General features: G+C 47.4%; 1 long non-coding RNA gene across 2 annotated transcripts in view; it reads left to right on the forward strand.

Annotated features, from left to right (window-relative positions):
- Window positions 1-4,960: 4,960 nt before the first annotated feature.
- The window catches only part of LOC130540858 (uncharacterized), a 294,582-nt gene continuing 284,223 nt past the window's right edge, over window positions 4,961-15,319 (forward strand). The window contains exons 1-3 of one of the 2 annotated variants that reach the window (XR_010110065.1): window positions 4,961-5,839; window positions 7,541-7,599; window positions 10,884-11,104. This is a non-coding gene — a long non-coding RNA (uncharacterized LOC130540858). The remainder of the gene's footprint in view (window positions 5,840-7,540; window positions 7,600-10,883; window positions 11,105-15,319) is intronic. The other variant, XR_010110066.1, reaches the window with a different exon arrangement.

Genomic DNA, 15,319 nt, shown 5'->3' on the forward strand with positions numbered 1-15,319 from the left:
AATAAACCATGGGTATTGTGTGTTCAGAGCAGCTAATGACATGCCAGGCACATGAATGAGTCTTATCCTTACCTCCATTAGCATTTAGTAAATGAAGACATTCAGTGATGAAAAGCATGACTTCTAGCCGGGACTCCTCGTGTCAATGTGAAAAAGACCATTTGTGTAAGTTACTACAACTACTTGGGGAAAATGGCAGTTCTACTTTGAGGCATTACTCAAGAGAAACTTCATGTGGACATAGGATACATGCCTGGGAATGTTCAAAGCAACACTTGGGGCTTCTCATAAGCTCAAAAAAGACATTAAATATATGCATCTGATAAGAGTAATAAATACCAAAGACGGGATAGTGAACAATTTAGGACCTTGAGCAAGGTGGAGTTGACAATGGGTAGGAGTATATAGGTGTCAGTATTAGAGTTTTATGTTTTAAGTTTTTTGAGAGGGGTTCTTTTGCTGTTGCCCAGGCTGGAGTGCAGTGGTGCAGCCATGGCTTACTGCAGCTTCAAACTCCCAGGCTCAAATCGGTCATCCCACCTCAGCCACCCTCAAGTAGCTGGGACTACAGGCATGCCACCATGCCTGGCTAATTTTTTGTAGGAAAACCTCAATCTCCTGTTCAGCGATCTGCACGCCTTGACCTCCCGAAGTGCTGGGAGATTGCAAGTATGAGCCACCATGCCTGGCTAGTTTTGTGTTTTTAATACATGGCTTGAGCATCCCTTACCCAAAATCCAAAACGTAAACGTGACACGCAAAGGAAATGCTCATTGGAACGTTTTGGATTTTCAGGTAAGGAATGCCCAACCTGTATACTAAAACCATAGGCCAGGCATGGTGGTTCATGCCTGCGATTCCTGCACTTTGGGAGGCTGAGGCAGGAGGATCGCTTAAACCTATCCCCGCCTCTACAAGAAATTTTGTTTTAAATTAGTGCAGTGTGGTGGCATGCACCTGTGGCTTCAGTGAGCCGTGTTTGTACCATTACACTCAAGACTGGGTGACAGAGCGGGACCCTGTCTAAAATTATCTAAGATCATAAAGTATGCATAAAAACCTTAAGTATATATAAATATTCCAAAGTCTGGAAAAAAGTAGAAATCTGAAACACAAATGGTTCCAAGCATTTCGGATAAGGGATGCTTAGCCTGTACTAAAGGGCAATTGTGAACTAGTGAGGATGGTGTCACAAGACAAAGATAAGGGATAGCCTATATCCACATGGTAAGTGCCTGCTTTTCCTTCACCCATTAACAGCTAACATTAGCTAGGACTGCTCATCTGTGTGGCATGTCATTCTTCACAACAGTCCCATGACAGTATGACCCCATGTTGGGGATGGGGAAGTGGAAGCTCTCAGGTTACAAACTAGTAAGTGAATGGGTGAACCAGATTAAAACCCACTCTGTCCCTGTTAACAGCATGGTCCATGCTTCTGGTCCTTTCTCCCACCTGCATCAGCTTCCTCAACTGTAATGACCGTAGGGTTCTGGAGAGGTAACAGTAGGAATTCTTTGTGCTGAGTGAACAAGTGTCAGAGGAGGGAATACTAACACTTCACTTAATTTTTGTATTTTCAGTAGAGACAGGGTTTCACCATATTGGTCAGGCTGGTCTTGAACTCCTGACCTCATGATCCGCCTGCCTCAGCCTCCCAAAGTGCTGGGATTACAAGCATGAGCTGCTGCACCCGGCCCCCCATTCTTATCAATCAGGCAGGTTTGGTTTCTCATATTTCATACTTCTGATTGTTCACCAAGCATACATGGTACTTTGCTTACATTTCTATTGCTCTCAGCATTGTGTTCACATCTCCTGTGGCCACTGGAAGCGTACCCAGGTCCATGGCTGGCCAACTCACACCCCTTTAAAAGTCTATCAGCAGGAAGCCAAGATTAGGCATGAAGGGCTCTCATGTTCTGGAGAACTGTAGGAACAGACATGCTCATAGACAAACCATCTGAACAACTTCATAAACCTGTATTGTCACTGAATGTGTTGCACAATGGGATAAGTAAAAATATCCAAAGCTCCTGCCAATCGTTTTACTTTCTAATTTTTTTTTTTTTTTTTTGCTTCTTCTCAACTGAAAATAAGGAGAGAACCACATGTGAAATTTTAAAACCACCTTTTGGAAGAGATAAACACTCTAATTAAAATGAAAGAATTAGGTGCAGTGGCTCAAGCCTGTAATCCCAGCACTTTGGGAGGCCCAGGCAGGCTGATCACTTGAGCCCAGGAGTTCCAGACCAGCCTGGGCAACAAAGTGAGACCCCCGTCTCTACAAAAAAAATGAAAAAATTATAATGTCCAGATTATTGATCTGACCAGAACAGTCCAGGTTCCATGATGCATGCAGTGGTGTCTGTGATCTGACTTTGAGAGATATCTGGCTCTGTTTCAGAAGAACTAAAAATGCAAGTGCTGTAAAGCTTTAAAGCAGCCCATGTTTATCTCAAGTTGAATTATCCAGGCTTGCTTACAAAGATGAGAGAGAAGTGGCCTGTAAAATGACAGAGAAAAACATTAAGTGCTGGTCACTGTATCTTACAAAAGTATGTGTGTGGAGAGGACTCCGTGACACGGTAGAAGAAATGCTGGGTTGAGACAACTGAAGTGCCAGGCCTAACTTTTACCCTGCCATAGCTGTATGAACTTACGAAGGTACTCAACCTCTCTGAGCAAGTTCGTTGTTTTGTTTAAAATTGTTTTGAGACAGAGTCTTGCTCTGTCACCCAGGCTGGAGTGCAGTGGCACAATTTCGGCTCACTGCAACCTCCATCTCCCAGGCTCAAGCAATCCTCCCACCTCAGCCTCCCAAGTAGTTTAGATTACAGGTGCATGCCACCATGCCCGGCTAATTTTTTTGTATTTTTTGTAGAGATGAGGTTTCACCAGGTTGCCCAGGCCGATCTTGAACTCCTGGGCTCAAGTTATCTGCCTGTTTCAGCCTCCCAAAGGTTTTGTTGGGCCAATGTGAGCCACCATGCCCGGCCAGTTTCTTTATATTAAGAGGGCTAATTGAGTTCTTCTGACATGGTAAAGTCCTGAATGGGAGAACACATAAAAGTTATCTCTAAAGTGCTACTCAACCAGATCAACAATTACCTGGCTCACATTGTTCCCTAAGAATTTTCTGTACATCCTCATTGAAATTATGGGAGGGACAAAGGATTTGGCATGTTTTATTTGAATTTATAGAAATATAGTAAACATTTTGCTGCATAATTATTTTGAATTCTTTCATTTTACTTTATTTTTTGAGACAGGGTTTTGCTTTGTTGCCCAGGCTGGAGTGCAGTGGTGAGATCAGTGCAGTGGTGAGATCACAGCTCACTGCAGCCTCGACCTCCTGGATTCAAGCCAACTTCCCACCTTAGCCTCCGAAGTAGCTGGAACTATAGTTTTAGTTCTTCTGAAACAGAGCCAGATGTCTCTCAAAGTCAGATCACAGACACCACTGCATGCATCATGGAACCTGGACTGTTCTGGTCAGATCAATAATCTGGACATTTCCATCAGAAAACAGGGTCAGAGGTCTTCACATATGTTTATAGGATTGCTCAAATACTTTTATGGGCTTTCAAAGAATTCTCCAAGGCCTTCTCAATTTAACTTGCTGAAGCTTCCACACCTCTGACTTGTATGCTTTTGAGAGTGTTTATAATGTCCAATTCAAGAAATGTGTGTGTTTCATGCTCCAGACCTTTGCACTTGCTATGACCATGCTACTGCACTCCAGTCTGGGCAACAGTGAGACCACTTTGGGAGGCCAAGGTGGGCAGGTCACTTGAGGTCAGGAGTTCCAGACCAGGCTGGCCAACATGGTGAAACCCCATCTCTACTAAATACAAAAATTAGTGGGGCGTGACAGCGCATGCCTGTAGTCCCAGCTACTTGGGAGGCTGAGGCAGGTGAATCGCTTAAACCCGAGAGGCAGAGGTTGCAGTGGGCCGAGATCGCGCCACTGCACTCCAGCCTGGCGACAGAGCTAGACTGTCTGAAAAAAAGAAAAAAAAAAAAAAAAGTACACGTGTAATTACGTCCACGTGACTGTTGACTATCTGCCTCCTACTCCACACCATATGTTCTGGGGATCAGGGCTGTCCGTTTTGCTCACCTGTATCCCCAATATTTAATGCTGGGCTCCTTGTTGGCCTTTAATATATATTTATCAGAGTTCAACTCTCCTTTTACATGTTAAAAGTTAGAACCGGCTAGGCGCAGTGGCTCACGCCTGTAATCCCAGAACTTTGGGAGGCTGAGGCGGGCAGATCACCTGAGGTCGGGAGTTCGAGACCAGCCTGGCCAACATGGAGAAATCCCGTCTCCACTAAAAATACAAAATTAGCCGGGCGTAGTGGCGCATGCCTGTAGTCCCAGCTACTCGGGAGGCTGAGGCAGGAGAATTGCTTCAGCCAGGGAGGCGGAGGTTGCGGTGAGCTGAGAACGCGCCATTGCACTCCAGCCTGGGCAACAAAAGTGAAACTCCGTCTCAAAAAAACAAAAACAAAAAACAAAAAAGAAACAAGAAGTTAGGACCCAGATGGGAGGAGGAACTTATTAAGCAGCAATGATGAACGGAACCAGAACTGGAACCCATGAATCCAACTAGCAAATGCTCTTTCCATTGTAGCAGCCCTATAGGGGCAAACACGCGCCCGCCATCCCCCAGAAGCCTCATTGATTCATTTACTTTCACAGCACGCACCTTCCAGGCTCCTCCGCACAGGTACAGGTTTGAGGCGGGAACCAGATGAGGACGAAGGCGGAGATGCTGTTGGTACCAGGTCTGGCCTTGCACTCCGGCTCTGCGAACCTAATGCGCGGTCTTGCAAGCCTAGCCCCTGGGCATCAGGGTTGACTGCCCTGGGAATGCCTGGAGAGATGAACAGGGAACTCATCAGATGCCACAGCAGAAGCAAAGGCGTGGCACCTGGAGGCCCACTTCCTTCTGGACACGGAGTCCCGCACTCAGGGTGACCTGTCACCTCCTCTGTCACGTCCAGCATCACCTACGATGAAGAAGATGCAGGAAGCTTAGAGGCCGAGGCTAGGCGGCCAGACGAAGTGTCGTCCTCTGCCCCGGTCTCGGCCCCAGGGAGCCTGGCACCTCTCCAGCGCTGGCGCGTGAAGGTCGCAGGCCCACAATAGAGCTTTTTTTTTTTTTTTTTTTTTTTTTGAGACGGAGTTTCGCTCTTGTTGCCGAGGCTGGAGTGCAATGGCGCAATCTTGGCTCACTGCAACCTCCGCCTCCCGGGTACAAGCGAGTCTCCTGTCTCAGCCTCCCAAGTAGCTCGGATTATAGGCATGAGCCACTACGCCTGGCTAATTTAGTAGAGACGGAGTTTCACCATGTTGGTCAGGCTGGTCGCGAACTTTGATCCACCCACCTTGCCCTCCCAAAGTGCTGGGATTACAGGCTTGCGCCACAGCGCCCGGCCGACAGTCGAGCTTTTAGAGCCCGCGGCGCGCCCACCGACGCAGCGCCGGTAGGAAAAGGCGGGCCGAGAGGCGGGGCTGGAGGCCGAGTGTGGCCGAGGGAAGCCGAACTTTCCAGTTTCGCTGAGGCCTGTTACCGCTGGGGGCGCCTTCGGGACAGCTGGCTTCTGCGCATGCTCTTGACCCTCCGTCCCCCGGAGGAATGTCTTAAGTCAGGAGCTGATTAGTGGTTGAAGGCAGCTGATCTGTTTCGAAGCCTGTGTGTCCGGAGAGGCCAACGCTTTCATTAGCCAGCAGGAATGGGCTGGGGCGCGTTTATAGTTGGGAATCCTGAGCCCGGGCTGTTGCTTGGAGGACTCGGGAGCAGCAGTGGATTTCGGCGTTACCAGGAGAGGTCTCGAGCACCAGATCCCTCTTCCTTCACTTCCCAGTAGTGGGTTCTAGCCGTTCCCAGCGCCTTCATTTCCAGAAGGCGATTTTACCCAGAGAAAGGAGAGGGAAGATTTGCTCTACCTTTGGCTTCTTATCAAATAGCTAAATCACGTGGGAAGCTGGTAAACAAAAACAAAAATGAATGAAACAAACAACTAAACAGCTTGCCGGGCCCCTCCAAGGCCCACTGAACCAGCCCCTCGAGGCAGCCACCGGGAATCTGTATTTTCATAAGCTCTTCTGATGAGCGGGAGGATAAGTCAGTCAGGGCTGGAAACTCCCGGATCAGAGCAAACCCAGCTCCTCAGCGCCTGAGGAGAAGACGCGTAGTCAATATGGTTTGAAATAATGTGTAAATGAATATATGAATGAAGAGCTGTCTTCAAACGTGGAAGGAAAAGTTAACAGTTTGATAAAAAGCCATATTGACAAACCTGGGAAAATGGGCTGTTGGTTGATTTGGGTGTAAATTCCTATAACGTTTTTCTTCTTTCTTTTCTTCTTTACTCCTCTCCCTCCTCCTCCCCCACCCCTCTTTTCCCCTCCTCCTCCTCTTTCTCTTTCTTCTTCTCTTCTTTTTTTTTTGAGACAGGATCTCACTGTCGCCCAGGATGGAGTGCAGTGGCATGATCTCTGCTCACTGCAACCTTGAACTCTGGGGCTCAAGCGATCCTCCCGAGTAGCCGGGATCACAGGCACATGCCACCACGCCAGGCTACTTTTTTTTTTTTTTTTTTGTCTTTTCTAGAGATAGGGTTTCACCATGTTGCCCAGGGTGGTCTTGAACTCCTAGGCTTAAGTGATCCTCCATCCTTGGCCTCCCAAAGTGCTGGGATTACAGGCGAGAGCCACCACACCCAGCCCCTTAATGTTTCATTCTACTATTTTATTAAAGACTGAAAACCACAGTTAATAATGTGGGGATTTTGAATTTTTTAAATTTCCTTTTTTTTTGAGACAGGGTCTTGCTTTGTCACCCAGGCTGGAGTGCAGTGGTGTGATCAAGGCTCCCTGCAGCCTCGACCTCCTTGGGGCTCAAGCAACCTTCCTGCCCCAGTCTCCAAGTAGCTGGATTACAGGTGGTGAGCCACTGTGCCGTCACTACAAGTTCCAATTTTTTTTTTTTAATTTTTAAATGTTTTCTTCAGCCTGTCTGAGTTTGAACTACTACAGTTTTTTGTTTTGTTTTGTTTTGTTTTTGAGATGGAGTCTTGCTCTGTCGCCTAGGCTGGAGTGGAGCGGCGCGATCTCAACTCACTGCAAGCTCCGCCTCCCGGGTTCACGCCATTCTCCTGCCTCAGCCTCCCGAGTAGCTGGGACTACAGGCGCCCGCCACCACGCCCGGCTAATTTTTTGTATTTTTAGGAGAAACAGGGTTTCACCGTGTTAGCCAGGATGGTCTTGATCTCCTGACCTCGTGATCTGCCCGCCTCGGCTTCTCAAAGTGCTGGGATTATAGGCGTGAGCCACCGAGCCCGGCCAGAACTACTACAATTTTTTTAGGGTAATTTGGTCCTCTCTCTCAAAAGTGCACTTACCCTCTATCCAGGAATTTCATTTGTAGGAACCTATGCTATGTACAATTTCACTGAAGTATTGCTTGTATTAGAAAAAAAAGTATGGATGATAAGCAGGTTGAATAAATGTTAATGTTTTCATGTAGCTATGTATGGGAATGCCGCTATGGAAAGACATCCAGGACACCTTGTTAAGTGAAAAAAGGTAAGTTGCCACCAGTATGCATAACATGATCCTATTTGAGTAAAAAAATAAAAAAAATGTGCATATGTTTATAGTATTAAAAAACTTCTGGGAGGATTCAAGAGTAATTATAGTGGTTACTTCTGAGGACAGGGATTGGATGGGGTGGAAGAAATGTTTTTACTTTCCAGTTTATCCTTTCTATATTGCTTGAATTTTTAAAGACCATGAACATGCATTACTTTTGTAAATTAAAAACACTAGTTTTGATTTTTTAAAAATTGGAGAGGGTTTCATGTGGAAGAGAGACTCAACTTCCAAGTAGTTCTAGAAGGAAGAACTCTGACCAGTTTTGAGACAGTTTTAGGTCAAAATAAGAAAAATAAGGAAAAGCTTTGCTAGGTGTTAGGCTGAGGCTGGGATATGGAAGACAGTGTTGCTTCAGGAGGAAGTGAACTAGATGCTTCCTCCAGCTACGAGATCATGTAAGTCTTCTGGGACACAGGGTTAAATGCTCTGATATCAGACTACCTGGGCTGGCTCAAATCCCATTGCCGCTAAATAGGGCTGTGTGACTTTGAGTGAGTTATTTAACCTCTCTGTGCCTCAGTTCCATCATATGCATAGTGGGGATCATGGTGACACCTACCTCATAGAGTTCTTTTAGAATTAAGTGAGATGGCACATATAAAACAATTAGCATAGTTCCTGTTCAAAAACTGTTGAGCGTTTCTTTGCTATCTCATATGAATTGGTGGCTAAAAAGTTAAAAAGTGGCTGGGCGCGGTGACTCACTCCTTTGGGAGGCCGAGGAAGGTGGATCACTTGAGGCCAGGAGTTGGAGACCAGCCTGGCCAACATGGCAAAAACCCATCTCTACTAAAAATACAAAAATGAGCCGGGTGTGGTGGCGTGTGCCTGTAGTCCCAGCTACTCAGGAGGCTGAGGCATGAGAATTGTTTGAACCCTGGAGCTGGAGGTTGCAATGAACCGAGATTGCGCCATTGCACTCTATCCTGGATGACAGAGAGAGACTGTCTCAAAAAATAAAATAAATAAAATAAAAAGGAAATCAAAGAAACAGTTTCTACAATTAGGAAGGCTGTTTTATTTTTACACCCTTTATGGAGAAGGTCAAATATTGGATTTTCAGAATTAATGGAATTATTGGGTTGGTAGAATTTCATACATGCTGGATGGCTTTGCTGACAAAAGCAATTTTTGTTTACCAGATGCTGGCTCAGTGTTGCCCCATAGTGGCCAATCCTGGGAAGGGCTACTGGGGTTGACCCCTTCACGCTAGAGTGCTTCTAGGCTAGGGTGTGAGTTCCACAGTCAGGGCTGCCTGGCTGCTTGGCCGAAGGATGAGTGAGTCAGTCCACACCTTAGTAAGGAAAGCATGTTTGTGTGCCCTCCCATGACCCAGCCAAGATGAAACCAAGAGCACTTTAATATGGTCTTCCCTCCCTTGTAATTTACTTAGCACACTTCACTTCGCCTCTGCAAATGCTCAAGTTCATTTCTTGTTTAAAAACAAAGAAAGATGTCACTGAATCACTGTGCAATCTGGTGCACCCTTGGTTTTCCTCAAAGGTTGTTGGAAGAAAAGGCCACATGAAAACCATTTCTGCTTTTGCCAGAAAACTTGAGCAGGCTGTTATGTTGTTATGGTCTCCTAAATAAGGTCTCATGTGAAAAATTCTTGTAAAATTTAGGGGCAGGAGAAAGTTTGTGTCCTCTGGGGCATTAGTCTGCATCCTCCTGTGTGATAACGAGAGCTCTGTGACTTCACACTCTCTCTTCTCTGCTTCAGCTGCTGAGAAATTCAGTACCAGACCAGGTGCCCAATCTCAGTAATTAAATTAACCCAAATGGATAAGGTGTTTACCTCCTCCTCCTTTTCTTGGTACTGATTTTTAACATAAAAATTTTGGCAGCTTTTTTATTGACTTTACTGCATAGTTGTACTTTGATCTATACTCAAATTCTTTTGAGAAAGAGGAAAGGAATTCACAAATTAAATGAAAAATTGAATATTGGAAGGTTTTTTTCTGGTGGCACGTTAAATGAGATGTTAAGTTAGTGGTTGTACTTGGGTTTTGAGACTAACAAGCTTATAGGTCCAAGATTTCAGGTCATAATTTTTCTTTACTTGGGAAAATGAGAACCTCATGCATATCAGGCCATCAAAGAAGTTGTGGGGTGTGGTGAAAAGACAGAAAGCAGTTCAGGCTTGTTTTTTGTTTGTTTGTTCGTTTGGAGATGGAGTCTCTCTGTCACCCAGGCTGGAGTGCAGTGGCATGATCTCGTCTCACTACAACCTCCGCCTCCTGAGTTCAAGCGATTCTCCTGCCTCAGCCTCCCGAGTAGCTGGGACTATAGGCGCGCACCACCACACCTGGCTAATTTTTGTAGTTTTAGTAGAGACGGGGTTTCACCACAAGGCTTGTTTTTTATCCACTGTCACCAAGGATAATATTGAATCAGTGTGAACATTCAGAGACCGAAAAAGCTAGAAGCCCTATTTGGACCCAAAATATTTTCCCTCTGCTGTCATTTCAGACATGCCACCATTAGGGCTTCATTTCCCTGCAGTCTTCTTTAAATACCAAAACTGCCCTGGGAAGGATAAGACATCAGTTTCTTCATACTTCAGAGCAAATGGGATTGATTCCCAGGGCCTCCTTTCTGTGGACTGGGTTTTTGCCTCCTCACCAAGAGACTGGGCTCCCTGGGCGAGCAGAGGCTGCTGGGTAAGAGAGATTCAGTTCTGTTTCAACAAGCTGTGTGGCCTTCGACAAGCCCCCTGACCTCTCTGGCCCCTGGTGTCCTCACGTTGCCATGAAGGGCTTTTGAGGATGCTCCAGCTCCCACATGGCCAATCCCGACTCCCCTCCCAGGGCCCCTGATGGGCCCTGCGGCAGGTGCCAGTGGAGTCACCTTCCAGCCCGGCGGGGCCCATTAGCTCCTTGCTCTGTTGACTCTCAGGTAAAGCCTTTCTTGTGTTTACTCAGCAAAGATTCTTTTAAGACAGGCTAAGCACACGGTTTACTCTGCTAACAAGCCTTGGCATTTATTGTGAGGACCTATGTTGACTTATTCTCGAGTCTCCATTGACATTCACTGAGAAACGTTAACGCAAACACAAGGAGACATCCTGGGAGCTCTGAGGCCCGACATTGTGCTGGGGAAGGAGCTCCAGAAAGGGCCATCCTTTCTGTTTTGGTTAGAATCACCTTGAGAGTTAAAAATAACAATAATATAGGCACCATAAGAGATTCTAATGATCTCCTTTTACTTTTTAGGTTCAGTATCTGAACACTTTTGCTAAAGGTCTCTGGAAAGCTCCCTGTGTTAATTCTCGATGAGACTACGTCTGTGCCGGCCGCTTCCTGAGCCTCTTTCCATGTGCATAGGCCTGCTGCATGCTGGAGACCCGCGGCACAGCTGCCAAGTGCCCCGTGTGGTTCTGTGATCTTGGGACAGTCACTTCCTCTCTGTGGTTGTCAGTCTTCTCATCCCTAAGGTAAGGGGACGCTGTCTCCACGCTCATCTCCTCAGCTAGACTGGGGCCTCAGGCCTAAGCCCAGGGCCTAAGAGCCCTAAAAAATGTTTGCTGAATAAATGAATGAATAAGCCACATTAGCCACTCTCTCCAGTCTTGCTCCGACATCTTGTGCCTGAATCCTCCCCCAATGCAGGCTCTGCTTTGAGTCGTACGTAGTCTGATGAGATCTGCTAATGGGGTCACTGCAGACAACCACAGAGCCCCAGCGTCTGACTCATGCGCTGCGGCTGCCAAGTGGTTTCACCTGTCTCTGCCTCTCTCATTACCTCCTCTCATCCAAGCTGATGCTTGTAAAGGAAACAGCTTTCAGGTGAGGGGCCTGTGTGTTTGGTTTGTCTTTGTTGCCTGGAAACTGTTGACATCCTGAGACATTCTGTTGCCTTCACTGGGTAATGAAAAATTGATTACTTTTCTCTCTGTCAACAAACTATAGCCCGTTCCCCTTGGCTGGGAATGGGTGAGAAGTGTGTGCGTCTTGCTCTGTGGCTGTTTGCTTGCTTTCAACAAGTTGGGTTTGCTTGACTTAGAGGTGGGGGTGGGACCCAGAGCAGAGGGACAGGATGAGTGGCTGTGGGGGAGGCTCTTGGGGAGAGGACTCTCCTCACTTCCCTTGAGCGCTCCCTCAGTTCCAGCAAATGCCTTCACCCAGCTGACCCGTGGCATCTCTCCCCTCTGCAGTGTTCTCTCTGCTCAGCCTGCCCGGAAGCCTTCTTGAGTCTCTCCAGCCCTGGAGACAGCCTGAGATACACAGCTAATACCATTTCCTCTGTGTTCTGCTCTGTATGGTGTCTCCTCTGGACTGTGCACTGGGCTGGCATCCCCTACCTGAGGGGATGGGCAATAGATATACCCAGAGGAGCTCAGCATGCTAGATTTAGAAGGGACCTCAGAGAGCATCCAGCCCTCTTGGTTTTACATTTGTGGAAGAGGAAGCTCATAGGGCAGGTGATGTGGCTGTGGCCACATAGCTAAGTGGTAACAGAGTATGCCTTCTTGACTCCCAGTCCAGTGGGATGAAGGTCGTCAGTTTGGTACTCACTGTCCTTGGTGGAATATGAAAGTCATGGGATGGCCCTCACCCCAGAAACATATCAAACACTCAGCAAAAGGGGTCAGAGACTGGGCAAGAGCAGACAGAGGCCTGGGGTCTTTCCGTGGGGAGCATGGTGACTTGGCCACTCAGCAGGGATGGAGGTGGCGGAGCTCACGTGAGAGAAGCTTTCAAAAGGTGGTGTTGAGAGAACAGTGAAGAATGGGCTTTGCGAGGGTGGCCTGATGTGTAGGCTTGGCTAAGTCCTCTCCTTTCCTGACTCCGTGTTTGGTGCCTGCATGCCTTGCTCCCCAGAGCGGGGACAGCGTGTGGGCCCCACAGCCATGGGAGAGCAGAACTGCCCAGGGTAGGAGGTCACAGCCTCAGGCTGCCTGGTCCCACTCCAGCAGCTTTCTTGGCCCCAGGTAGGATCTGTAGATGACCCCGTAGGCTCAGCCTTGCCCCCAGCCTTGGGGGAGCCCATGCTTGCAACAGGATAGATAAGGGCTCTCTGAGATTCCCTGAGCTATTACTCCTGGCTGGCCCTATTTTAGACCTGCCTTGCTCCAGGAAAGGATCTTACACTTTGTTCCAGGGCCCCAGGCCTGCCTAGACATCTCTGAGTCAGCTTCAGGGGATCATAACTTTAAGCCTCTTGTTCTTCACTGATTCCTGTACTCAGGCATTTCTTGAGTTCCTTAGTCCCTGGGTTTCGGGCTGGCTTAGGAGCAGCCAATTGGAGGGCTCTGGATGTGTTTTGCTTGCTTTGCATCAGTGGTGGACTGGGGCTGGGGCTGGGGCTGGGAAGGGTGCTTTATCACTGATGTCATTAAGAATTGCCAGTGCATGGTCAGGATGAGAAGCAGACTAGCTTCTTTTTTTCTTCTTGAGACAGTCTTGCTCTGTCACCCAGGCTGGAGTGTAGTGGCACGATCTCAGCTCACTGCAACCTCCGCCTCCCAGATTCAAGCAATTCTCCTGCCTCAGCCTCCCAAGTAGCTGGGATTACAGGCGCCCGCCACCACGCCCGGGTGATTTTTGTATTTTTAGTAGAGATGGGGTTTTACCATGTTGACCAGGCCGGTCTCGAACTCCTGACCTCAGGTGATCCACCCACCTCGGCCTTCCAAAGTGCTGGGATTATAGGCGTAAGCCACTGTGCCCGGCCCAGACTGGCTTCTACTCAGTTTTATCACTATTGTTACTTTCTCTACAGACTCATTGCCTGACCCTGGGGGATGGACCCTTCTGCCCCTCACCCCCACCCCAGGTATACCACCGGCAGGTATATAGGTTTTTACATACTTATTTCTTTTTAAAATAAACCTTATTTTTTAGAACAGTTTTAGGTTTACAGCAAAATTGAGCAGAAGGTACAGAGATTTCCCATATATCACCTACCCCTACAACATGCACAGCCTCCCCCACCATCAAAAACCTGCAGGGAGTTGTCCATTTGTCACAGTCCATTAACCTGCATTGATACATCATCATCTCCCAAAGTCCATAGTTTACATGAGAGTTTGCTCTTGGTGCTGTGTATTCTGTGGATTTGGAAAATGTAGAATGATGTGCATCCATCATTGAGGCATCACACAGAGCAGTCTCACTCCCCTAAAAGTCCCCTGCGCTCCACCTGTTCATCCCTCCCTCCCCCAACCCTGGCAACCACTGATCTTTTTACCGTCTCCATAGTTTTGCTGTTTCCAGAATGTCATCTAGTTGGAATCATGCAGTCTGTAGCCTTTTCAGATTGGCTTCTCTCGCTTAGTAATGTGCATTTAAGGTTCCTCCATGTCTTTTCATGGCTTGGTAGCTCATTTCTTTTTAGCACTGAATAATACTCCACTATCTGGTTGTGACATGGTTTATCCATTCATTTACTGAAGAACATCTTGGTTGCTTCTAAGTTTTGGCAATTATGAATAAAGCTGCTATAAACACCTGTGTGCAGGTTTTGTGTGGATATAAGTTTTTTTTTCAACTCCTTTGGGTGAATACCAAGGAGCATGATGTATAGAATTTAAAAAATTGGGAAGCAGGTGAGGCACGGTGGCTGATGCCTGTAATCTCAGCACTTTGGGAGGCCAAGATGGGAGGCGTGCTTGAGCCCAGGAGTTTGAGACCAGCCTGGGCAACAAAGTGAGACCCCTATCTCTACAAAAAAATTAAAAAGTTAGCCGGGCGTGGTAGTACACACCTGTAGTCCCAGCTACTTGGGAGGCTGGGGCAGGAGGATCCCCTGAGCCCAGGAGGTTGAGGCTGCAGTGAGCCATGGTTACGCCACTGCACTCCAGTCCGGGTGACAGAGCAAGACTGTCTCAAAAAAAATAAATTTAGAAACATTACCCAAGTTGTGGATTTCTGGTTTCTTGTTAAACATTGGAGGATCTGGATGGTATGTGTCTGATGGTGCAGTCAGGACCGCTGCTGCTGTCCTTTTGGGTTGGGCATGTGCCACCTCTTCAACTCCTCTCTGCCCCCACCTTCTATAGTCTTTACTCTGCCACAATTGCACTCGTGCCTAGCCATTTGGGTTTGCAATCCCTGGAGGAGATAGCATAACACTTCTCAGGTGGGGAGCCTTGAGAATGGTCCAACTGCATCACTACGTGTCCCTGGTAGTCCTGGATTTGGTAGATGTGGTTTAGGTGCCCTGGAGGTCCCTGTAGCAACATGTGATTTTCCTGTGGCCTGGTTTTGAAGTGAGCGTGCCACAAGGTTGGTAGAATGGAGTGAATTGCTGACAAGCGAGTGAGTGGGCCTAGCCTGCCACCTGCCACCCAGCTCTCAGTACCCCTGTTGGGCTTGGTTTTGTTCCCAGAATCCAGTCTTGATGATTTACCTGACAGTCTGCTCCTTCCCAGGTGCAGGAGTTTGTTTTAATTCTCCTTTCCTTCTATGGACTGGACGCATTTGTCTACTAATTCATTCACTCATTGAATTATTCAGCATGTATCCACGAATTATCTATTAGGCAACCACTGCTTTCGATGTCAGAGATGCAGAGATTAATTAGATCAAGTCCTAACTCTTAAAATTCTCTTATCTGGTGGAATAAAGACCCTTCAAGGATTATACTGTGTTTAGGAGGTCTGTGGTAAGGAGCAGCAGCTGTCAGGAGGCAAGGGTGGGGCAAAGGG

The sequence above is a fragment of the Pan paniscus genome, chromosome 16 (assembly GCF_029289425.2).
Source record: "Pan paniscus chromosome 16, NHGRI_mPanPan1-v2.0_pri, whole genome shotgun sequence".
Taxonomy (NCBI): domain Eukaryota; kingdom Metazoa; phylum Chordata; class Mammalia; order Primates; family Hominidae; genus Pan; species Pan paniscus.